The sequence below is a fragment of the Rhinolophus hipposideros genome (genome assembly GCF_964194185.1).
Source record: "Rhinolophus hipposideros genome assembly, chromosome: 4".
NCBI classification, from domain to species: Eukaryota; Metazoa; Chordata; class Mammalia; order Chiroptera; family Rhinolophidae; genus Rhinolophus; species Rhinolophus hipposideros.
This window is the reverse complement of record NC_138050.1, coordinates 107054102-107064640: the sequence shown is the minus strand read 5'-3', so window position 1 is coordinate 107064640 and position 10539 is coordinate 107054102. Positions and strand designations below refer to the sequence as shown.

Genomic DNA, 10539 nt, shown 5'->3' with positions numbered 1-10539 from the left:
GCACGCGGCAGTGGCAGCCTGAGTGCGGTGCCCGGGCGTCGGGCTCCGTCCTCCCTCGGGAAGTGCTGTATCCTGGAGGAACGAGTGAGAACCACGTGGGAACTGTCCGTGTGTCGCTTCAGGACCAACGGGGCGCCCAGAGGCCCCGCGCCAGGCCGCGTCTTCCTCCAGTGTCTCTAAGGGCGAAGCATGTGGCGCCCGTCACGGCCTGCAGCGTCGATGTCGCCGCAGGTGAAGAAGCGCATCCCAGGAGAAGCACGCCGACCCGGCACTGGGGAGGTTTCCCAGGGACGTGGGTCCTGGGTCACAGGACCGGCCGCTCAGCGACTCCTGACGGAGGGTCCTGGTTGGAGCCTGGTCTCGTCCCGCATCCAGGCGCCCTTCCTGGTCCCCAGCCCCAGCCCGGCTGCTGTGAACACCGAATGCTTCACGGAAGAAGCCATGCTGCCACCCGAGCTAATCCTTTAAAATGACGCCAGCAGTTCTGAGAGGCTCAGGAATGGAAGTGGCTGCAAACGGCATACAACGCAAAAGTGAGTGTTCAGAGGGCTGCGAGGAAGGGACCTGGGTGGTGCGTGTCAGAGATTTGGGGGGAAACCTCTTTTACGGGGACATCCCTCACCCCCTCAGTCTAGCTTCCTGACTTTTGTCTGTTTCCTTACTCAAATTGAGATTGTCCACTTTAATAAGACAGTAATATGTACGTTTATATTCTAAAAGCACCATTCCCATGCACCTTTTGTCTCATCTCTTAACAGGTTCGTCTAGAGCAAAAAGAATACATTTCATTGTTATAAACATTACATGAATGTAATGTGACATAAATATACTAGGTGTATTGACCTGTTTGGAGTCCTCAACACAATGCTGGGTTCGTGGGGAACGTTCCTGAACTGCCTGTCATTCACCTTTACTCTTACTGCTTGTTGTTATCTTAGTCTTGGGCAGAGGAACTTCTGTCGCTTTCTGTTCACTTCATTTCCTTCCAAACCACCCTATCAGTGACCTTTAAAGTGAAGTCGTTCTGTTGACGCCACGGGAACACCGGGACGCCTGCTCCCACGACAACCCCTTTCAGCTCCTTTCACTGTTTCTCCCGACCGACCGGTAACCCCTCTGGTACCTGACTGGCATTTCTGCGAGTTGCGCTTTTATCCTGAGTGTCCTTTTGCAGCCTCCTCCATCATCTGTCCCCCAGGCTCCTGTGCAGGAGTAGTCGGCATGTCCCAGGTGGTGACCCTGGGAGCCAGCAGCCCTGCAAGCTCTCCTGTGTCACTACCCTTCACAGCAATGCTCTGTCCTCCCCCTTTCCTTCTGGGACTGGTGACTTCCTGTGGACCTGTCACTAATCCGATCCCAGGGTTCCAGGAGGGGGGTACAGAGCTCTCCTCCACAGGTCAGATACTCTACTCCAGTCTCCATCCTTCATGTTCTGACTCTGATGCTCCCGGCACCTTAGGAGAGGGTGGACGCAGCCTCCTCTCCAGGGTGGGGAGCGCTCTAGGGCTGAGTATTGGATACACTGTCACCTGTCTCAGCCTCACCCTCCCACTTTCAGAGAGATTGAGGGCCTCTGGTTCCAAGCCTGTGGGGTTTCCCATGGGCCTGACTTCCTCTGATCAGGTTTTCCACACATCTGACCATCACCTTCCTATGGTCAGCTTTCCCAGTGTCCCTCGCCCTCCTTTGGTCAGCTTCCCTACACGTCCAACCATCACATGCACACTCCACGCCTGCAGCAAGATGAGATGACAGTGACAGGGCTGTTGCCACCACGGCAGAGTGCATGCCGCCCCCAGGGAGCTGGTCTGGAAGGGAGAGCAGGGGAGGGTGCACTCTAAGATGACAGGAGCTGCTGTCACGGCCGCCAGCCCACGGGCACGCATGTGGCATCCGGAAGGTGACCTCGGGCGGCCCCCTCATACTCAGCACTGCCACCTCGGATATCCCCTCCTGTGGCCAGGCCTGGATGTGTCCTGTGACTTGCTGTTACAGTGACCACAGGGGCATCTGGAGCCACTATGGTGATGGCTTTTTAGATTGTCTTTTCAGTTTAATGTTTGGTACTCCCCATCTAGCTTGCAGCCCACCTGCTGTGAAGACTGGGGGGTCTCTCTGTGTGTCCGGGGTGACCAGGTATCAGATGGGGGAAGCTGTCAGAGGAAAGGAAGTGGTTGTATCCCCAGATCTGCGGCATGTTGACAGTCACCATGGAAACCCCAAGGCGGACTTCAGTGAGGAACAAAGCTGCAGTTTTGGAAGTGGTCAGACTGAATGACCATGAGCCTGCTCTCTGCCCTGCCCCTAACCCTAGGGTTTATGGGTTCTTAATAGTGACATGGGGGCTTCCCCATGTGTATGTCAGATCTGCTCGTGGGCAGGTCACTGCCCCCACACTCAGTTGTTCAATCTGGGATGGAGGAGCGGGAGGAAGGGGCCAGAGGAGGGAGGGCAGTCAAGAGACAAGTCCTGCAGAGACTCAGGAGGGGCCGACTGAGGAAGTCCCCCAGGGATGGAGGCGTTCCGGGTGAAGTTTGGGAGACCTCATGGTGACCCGCATGGAGCCAGGGAACACATGGTGGGTATAAAAGGCCAGTGCCCAGGGCCTGATTACAGTGGGGGCTGGGGGTTGGGAGGGGATGGCAGCAGCACTGCGTGGCCGTTCTCTGGTCATCGGCCCTCCCTCCAGAGAAGACAAGCCAGGTCCTCCAGCAGGTTGAAATGTGTCAGTGGAGAGGCCGGGTAGGAGCGACAATCCAGGCCTTGAGGGTCATGCCCAGCGTGGAGCCCCTGCTCGGCCAGGTTCAGAGTGCAGTTCCAGGACGACTTGTGTGAGGGGCCACTGGGCCCGGGGCTTGGGGGCCGTTGGCCTTCACTGTCTTGCAGCTCCCAATTCGGGAGCCATTTGCTTTGGGCGAGTTCACAAAAGACAGATGGACCTGGTGTCAGCAAGTTGATTCCAAGTAAAGACACAAGTAGGCAAAACTTGTTGACCATCTGATGGAAAACAGCCTTTAACTCATCTAAGAAGAGTATCGTCCGTGGGGAAGTGTCCTGGCCTTTTCTATGTACCCCAGTACCGACGGGTGGCTGGGCTACAAGGCAGTAGCGCCTTTTAAAGCCACAGTCATGACGGTTCCATTGGCTCTAGGGCCCTGTTTGTTGTCCAGGTGCGTTGTCGGTGCGTGTACCACTAAGAAAACACTGCCCGTCATCTGTGACTTGTTAGATGCAGCCCGCCTCAAAGTTCTTACACGTGTGGAAAACGTGTGCCTTGGAACAGTACTGGTGCGTGGGGTCACAGACGGGTTAATAACCACGCCAGCCAGAGCTAAAAACCCACGTGATTTCAGTAGAAGATTAAATATCGCAACTAGTTGGGAAAAGAGGGATGTTTTTAGTGAATGGTCCTGAAAATTAGGTAGTCATCTAGGAAGAAAATAGCTCCCTACCTGACACCTTAGAAACACACAAATTCCAGCTGGACCAAAGATGAAAACAGAAAAACAGAAATAATAGAGAAATAATAATGTGGAAATAATAGAGGAATAAAAAAGTTTGTGTTATCAGAATAGGGAAGGCTTTTCCAAGTGCGTCATACATTGAGAAGCCTCACAGAAAAGACCAATTGATCCATCTGACTGCTTAAAAAAAAAAGCAAAAGCCAGCCGTCGGGCAGGGGCTGCGCCGTCATCAGCAAAGTGAAAGGGGCGAGCGGGGAGCAGGGCGGGCCCCTCGCCCCGCCAAGGCGCGGTGCTCCGGGTAGAAAGCCGGTGACGCAGAGCGGGCGAGCGCTGTGACAGCCACCGGGACGCGGCCCTCGGGCCCCTGCCAGGGCGGCCCAGCCCCCAGGTACCCCCGCCTCTCCTGGGGAGGGGGTGCGGAGGGAGGGGGCGGGGCTGGGGTCAGGGGCGGGGTCGGGGGTCAGGGGCGGAGGGAGGGGGCGGGGCTGGGTCAGGGGCGGAGGGAGGGGCGGGGCTGGGGTCAGGGGCGGGGTCGGGGGTCAGGGGCGGAGGGAGGGGCGGGGCTGGGTCAGGGGCGGAGGGAGGGGCGGGGCTGGGGTCAGGGGCGGAGGGAGGGGCGGGGCTGGGTCAGGGGCGGAGGGAGGGGCGGGGCTGGGGTCAGGGGCGGAGGGAGGGGGCGGGGCTGGGTCAGGGGCGGAGGGAGGGGCGGGGCTGGGTCAGGGGCGGAGGGAGGGGCGGGGCTGGGGTCAGGGGCGGGGTCGGGGTCAGGGGCGGAGGGAGGGGCGGGGCTGGGGTCAGGGGCGGAGGGAGGGGGCGGGGGTCAGGGGCGGAGGGAGGGGCGGGGCTGGGGTCAGGGGCGGAGGGAGGGGGCGGGGCTGGGTCAGGGGCGGAGGGAGGGGCGGGGCTGGGGTCAGGGGCGGGGTCGGGGGTCAGGGGCGGAGGGAGGGGCGGGGCTGGGGTCAGGGGCGGGGTCGGGGGTCAGGGGCGGAGGGAGGGGCGGGGTCAGGGGCGGGGTCGGGGGTCAGGGGCGGAGGGAGGGGGCGGGGCTGGGTCAGGGGCGGAGGGAGGGGCGGGGCTGGGGTCAGGGGCGGGGTCGAGGGCCAGGGGGCGGGGCTGGGGTCGGGGGCGGGGTCGAGGGTCTGGGCGGGGGTCGGGGCCAGGGCTGCCTCTTCAGGGGCAGTAGCTCGGCCTTGAAACTGGCCACCGTCGGACATGGTCGGAAGGGGACTGAAAAGATGGAAAATGAGGCAGTGGACGGAGATGGTCGGTCCGAGAGGAAACGTGGCGGTGAGGGAGAGACGCAAAGCGATGGCCACCATGGGAGAGGCCCGGGACTCGGCCGGGCTCCAGGTGTTGGTCCGCGGGCGGCGCGGCGCCAGAGCGAGCCGAGCCGGGGCCTGAGCCGCACACCTGCCCCGGGGCGGCCGAGCGCCGCGCTTCCCCGGAAAGGAGACGAGCCGGCCGGGCCGCTCTGGGGCGTCCTGTGGGGCGAAGCTTCACGTAGGACCGGTCTTGTTTTACTGCCAGACCGGGTCTCTATCATACAGTAAATGTACAAGACCGGGTCTTGTATTCATTTCTGCTCCAAAAGACGCATTAGCGCTGATGGCCGGCCAGGTCCTATTTCGGGGAACACTGGAGAGGACGGAGTTGGGGGACCCCGGATCCGGGCGGGGGACGGCCGACTGGGCGCGGACGGCGCCCACGGGGGTGGGAGGCCGGCGAGGCGCCGAGCGCGGAGCGAGCGCACCCAGGGGCCGCCCGGGGCGCGGGGCCGCGGGGAGCGGGAGGGAGCGCGGGGGCGCGTCGGGCGGCTGGGGACGGGGGTCCGGGCCTCGGGAGCTGACCCGCCCAGTACGCGCGTCAGAGTCTCCGGAGCGTCTTTCGGGGCCCCCAGGACGGGCCGCCCTGGACCGTGGGAGGGTCGCCGCCTCCGTGCGGGGCCCCACGGGGGACGCGACGGGAGCCGGGGCGCTGGGCAGCCCGAGTCCAAGCGAAGGCGGGGACCACAGCTCGCTCCCCGTGGGCTCCCCGTGCAGGAGCCGCCTGCGCCCAGAGCCCTGCGTGTGCCCCGCGGTTCTCCGGCCGCCTGCGGGACGTCCAGGACCGTCAGTGCGTCCCGAGGGCCGACAACCGACAGGACGTGCCGGGCCGTCAGCGCCCCGCCCGAGGTGTCCGGAGACAGGTCGCAGAGCGGCGGGGACGCCGGGCGACCGGGGACTGGGTAGGGCGCGCCCCGGGGCCCTTGCTGCCGCCACAGGCCGCTCCTACCCTCGTTGCGCACCCCGTTCACCGGGACACTTCTAGCGCGTGAGCCGCGTGTCCCCGACTCTGCTCCCAGGTGGAGCTCGGGGGTGACGACAGCCCTCTGGACCCGGCCGACTCGGGACAGATTGTTCCCCGTCGTCTACCCAAGCCCAGTGCCCCAGGGAAGGGTGGGGAGGAGACACCCCAACGTCAGCCTGAGCCCAACCCCGTCACCATCTGCACCCCAACCCGAACGCAGGCCTAATCACCTCAGGCTCCCCCGCCGGGACCCACAGGCCAGCCCCTCTGGCCGTGGACACTCAGGGCGCTGCACCGCCCACCGCACGGAGCGCCCCGCGGGCTCCAGGGGACAGGGGTGCTAGGAGAGCCCCCTGGAGCCGCACTGTGGAGGGAAAATCCAGCTCTTCCATCCTGAGGGTTTATTTCCCGGGACTCTCAGGAGAGCACCTCACTTCTGACACTGGGTCACCACATGGGGGGTCCCCCCAACAGTAAGCAAGCCTCCCTGGACGTCCTACGATTTAACTCACTTCTGAAGCTATCTATCCAAAAGACTGCCTTCCCCATCCCACTTCAGATGCCCGCCTGAAGCCCACACCGTTATCTGCTCATTTCACCGTCCGCCATAGATCAGGGGGCCCCTTGACCCCTCCTTAGGTTTGGTTCATTTGCGCTCCAGAGCTCACGGAGCTCAGGGAAACCCTGTAAATAGCAGCTTATTAATGGCCGTGGTGAAGGACAGAGATGGACAGCTGGATGAAGAGAGACACAGGGTGAGGTCTGGGGGCTGGTCCCAAGACCCGGAGCTGTGTCCCCTTGTGGTTGGGGTGTGTCATCCTCCCCATGGGGAGGCGTTCCCAGCCCGGAAGCTCCTGGGATCCCGTGGTTTGTGGATTCCCGCGGAGGCTTCCTTCCGTGGAGGCTTCCTCCCGTGGGTAGGGCCCATCACGGACTCCGTGTCCAGCCCCTGTCCCCTCTCTGGATGATGGGGCTTAATTGGGGCTCAAAGTTCCAAGCTAATCTTGGCCTGTCCTTCTGGTGACTGGCCCCACCCAGGAGTCACCTCATTAGAACAAAAGATACTGCTGTCCCCCAAGAAGTTCCACGGCATTTAGGAGCTCGGTGTCTGGAACTGGGGGTGGGTAGATGTGTTCCATATTATTTCACATGTAACAAAAGCCTGGCTGGGAAAGGTGGTGGGGCAGTGAGGGAAGTAGAGAATTACAAAAGGGAGCCTCTTTGGTACGTCTGCAGACACCCCCTAGTTGAGAATTTCCGGAGCGGGTCCTTGGGTCAGAGGGCAGCACCGCCTGCAATGACCGCGAGGCTCTGGACGTTTGCGTGGGGCTCTGCGGGCTCCGGAACGGCCTGGTTGTTTACTGACATAAAGATAGACTGGAGAGTGGAAGTGGAGCGCAGAGCCGCAGAGATGGCCTGGGGCGGTGGCAGGAGGTGGCAGGAGCCGGGACACGGGTCATAGCATCGCTAGATAAGAGCCGAGGACAACGTGTTGTGGGTGTGGACGGGGGACAGAGGGGGCCACGCGCGGCCGCAGTGTTTCTGGGTAACACGGGAGTCAGCCTCACACCCAGGAGACGGAAGCCGTGGTGGTCAGCGCGGCGGGCTTGGTCAGGTTGGAATAAGGCCTGAGGCATGAAAGTGAACCAGAGGAAACGCACTCCCCACGGGTGGGCGGGCAGCCGAGGAAGAGGGGTGAGCTAGAAGCTCGGGAATCTGGTCGCTGAGCCAGGCTGGGCCTCAGCCGCGTCGTCCAGCTCAGCGCCCCCCCAGCCCCCCCCATGCCCCATCCCGCCTCTGGCCTCGCTGTGCCCCTCCTGCACGGCCCCCAGGTGGTCCGCTGCGGAGCCCGAGCGGCTCAGCCTCCTCCGCACCCTGACGCCCCGCCCCTCCGAGTGTCCACACTCAGGTTTGGGGGCGGGCCTCCCTCTGGGGCTCCTCCAATCACCGCACATTCCTGGCTGTCTGTCTTAGGCCCTGAAGACTCCGTGCTCCGAGGCCCTGAGAATTAGAGCTTGTTCTGGGCAGGAGCAGAAAACAACCTTCTAGATCACTGGGGAGGATCCTCTCCCTCTGTCCCTTTTTTGACATTCCTTCCCAGCTGCAGCTATCCAAACTTTGTTCTGCCAGAAGCTGGGTACAAATGGAGGAGAGGTGGTGTGGGGAGGACAGAAGGGAGAAGGAGGGGAGAAGGGAAGGAGGGAGGCAGGGGGGAGGCAAGAGGGGAGGAATAGGGAGGGGAAGGGAAGGGAGGTGGGAGAAGGAGGGAGGGGGAGAAGGGAGGGAGAGAGTCGGTGTGTGGTCCACGCCTGTGTGAAGAGAGACACCGCCCTCTGGTCGCCCTCCATCCCTGTGCCTCAGCCTGCTGGGCCCCAGGGGAGCCTACATGCCAGTCATTTAAATTTCGGTGTTTTATCCATCCTGCCTCCCTGCATTTGTGCTGGTCTCCTTAGTTGGGGAGCTGCTTTCTCCCCTGAGAGCTCCCCCTTCTCTCCGCCCACTGGAGAAGGAGCAGAGCCAGAAAAACGGCTCGGTTGTCGTTGCAAGCGAACAAAAGGGTCCCTGTGTCCTGCTGGGACGGTCCTCCCTCCCCCACCCTATGGCAGGACCATCTGAAGGGCCACAGTGTCCCCCGCCCTCCTCGCGCTCCCAGTCTTATCTGTTTGCTTCCCCCTCTCCCCACGTTTGTCCCTTTGGCCTGCCCTGCGTCATTGTCTGAGGGCAGGGATGGGTGTGGGGAGTAGGACTGTTTGGGGCAGGCCGCCTGAAAGCAGCACGAGGCCCTCTCCTCCCCACAACAGCACTGCTAGTTCTCGGCAGATCAAGGCCTCCACAGACACTCCCCACTGGACCCTCACATGGAGAGGGACAGGCCGTCTGGGCTAAGGTGCAGACGCGTGGTCACCAGCGCTGTGGGCATGTGGGTGCTGGAATCTCCCGGGAGCCCTGCCCATGGACCAGCCCAGCCCTGAGCTTGGAGTGGAGGTGAGCTCCAGGTGGTGGGGGGTGGCTGGGTCGTGTCTTACCTGTCTCACCAGGACCACGTCCCAGTCTTGCGCAAGTCTTTCCCTGGAGATAACTGCCCACTGTTTTCTCCCTGAAAGTGTTGCAAAGGTGTTCTACGGGCAAGAAAGTTTGTGAGGGCTGGGAAATCACAGCACCCACGGGGTCACCTGCCTGAGCAAAGGGAGGAACTCAGGTCCCGCACTGGGGACACCTATCCTGTTGTCAGCAGGGGATGTTTAGCAGGTAGACACTGGGGATGCTTCGTGTCCCACAGGTGGTGGATTTATGGTACTCCCCGCCGGCGAGCACTTGTCCCCCTGCACCGGTCGTCACGTAGGTGGGAACTGGTTATAGCGATTGGATCCTAAAACCTATTTGTGTCTTACACATGAGCATGTAACTGGAGTCCCCGAGAATGCAAGGGTTAAAATCAGGAGAATTCTGCCTCGAGTGTGGGAGCCGGGAGGCTGTAATGGGCCCTGCAGGCCAGGCTGTTCACGATCCAGCTCCTCGGCTTTCACAGCTTTGTTGGGGTAGAGTTGACACACGATACACTGTGCCGGGTAAAGGGCACAACTCAGTGAATCTGGACATCTGTCTACACTTGTGAAGCCATCACCACCATCACCCCCTGTACTTAGGACCCCACCGTTCGGAAGCCAGCCCTGCCAGACTCTCAGATGGTGTTCACGTTGCTTGTTTGGTTTCACTTTTGAACTTCATAAAAGTCACACAAAGGGCAGCTGAGTGGAGAAGAACATGCAGGGAAATGAACTGCGAGCGGTTTGCAGAGTGATCTCCACAGTGAGTGTCTGGAACTCTGTCCTCAGGAGGCAGGATGTGCTGCTCCATGCGTGGCTGTTCTAGATCTGTCTGCAGCCTCCTTTTGTCACCAAGCATGTCCCCTGGTGCCCCACAACTGGTGGCGCTGTCTCCTGGTGAGTGCTTTCTCTGTACCGCATGCCAGGTGTGGTGAGCAGGTGCGGTGCATATGGGCAGCAGGCACGCAGAGGCAGTGGGCAGGGGCTCAGGCTGCGCCAGGCTCACAGAACCCGCAGGAGGAGAGGTTGAGCGGAGCCTGCACAGGAGGGGAGGACGGGCCGCGAGAGGCTGGCGCTTCGGCTTGTTTGCCGTTCACCCCACAGGCCCTCTGTCCAGCTCTGTATTTAGTGTTGGGGGAGCCAGCTGACATTTCCACCTGCCACTGAAAGCCTGGAGATGGGACGCAGGCGAGCCTGGTGGCCCCTTGGTTTACAAGTTCTGTAAGTGCAGCCGTGACCATCTGGGACCTTGCCTCCACAGACAGCATGCGTGTCCGGTGCCCAAGGCCTCTCCTGTCTGAAGCCCGGCCCTGCCCCGGGACGTCAGCCTTCCCAGGCTTCCCCGGGACCTTGAGCGAGGGCACTGGGTGGTGAGGTCCCTTGCTAACTAGTCTCCATCACATCACATGACAGTCCCTTGATCCCTGGCATGACGTTAGCGGACACTCCAACTTGCTGTGCATCGAGTGCCAGGCAGTGTGTGCCCCTAGTGCACGTACACTTCACACCAAGGGCACCGAGCTGGGACTGTCATGAAGGTTGTTTACAGTGAGAGCTTGAGGCTCATGTAGGAAGTGACTTGTCCAAGTTTTCCCAGCTCGCCGGTCAGCAGAGACCTGACCGGATGTCATGTTCCACAGCCTGTTGTGCACGCTGGGCAATGCCGCCTGTGGAGTTCACACATCTGTGAGCCATGCTCTTTCTTTAAGGGTGTCATCTCAATTCTAGGGCGACCAGCCAGG

The 10539-nt window shown here is 61.5% G+C and overlaps 1 protein-coding gene across 1 annotated transcript in view; it reads left to right on the top strand.

The window, feature by feature from the left end:
• Nucleotides 1-514: 514 nt before the first annotated feature.
• Nucleotides 515-10539, top strand: part of ARHGEF10 (Rho guanine nucleotide exchange factor 10) — a 121484-nt gene continuing 111459 nt past the window's right edge. Inside the window, exon 1 of the mRNA XM_081046174.1 lies at nucleotides 515-533. The gene's annotated coding sequence lies outside the window, so the exon portion shown is untranslated. The remainder of the gene's footprint in view (nucleotides 534-10539) is intronic.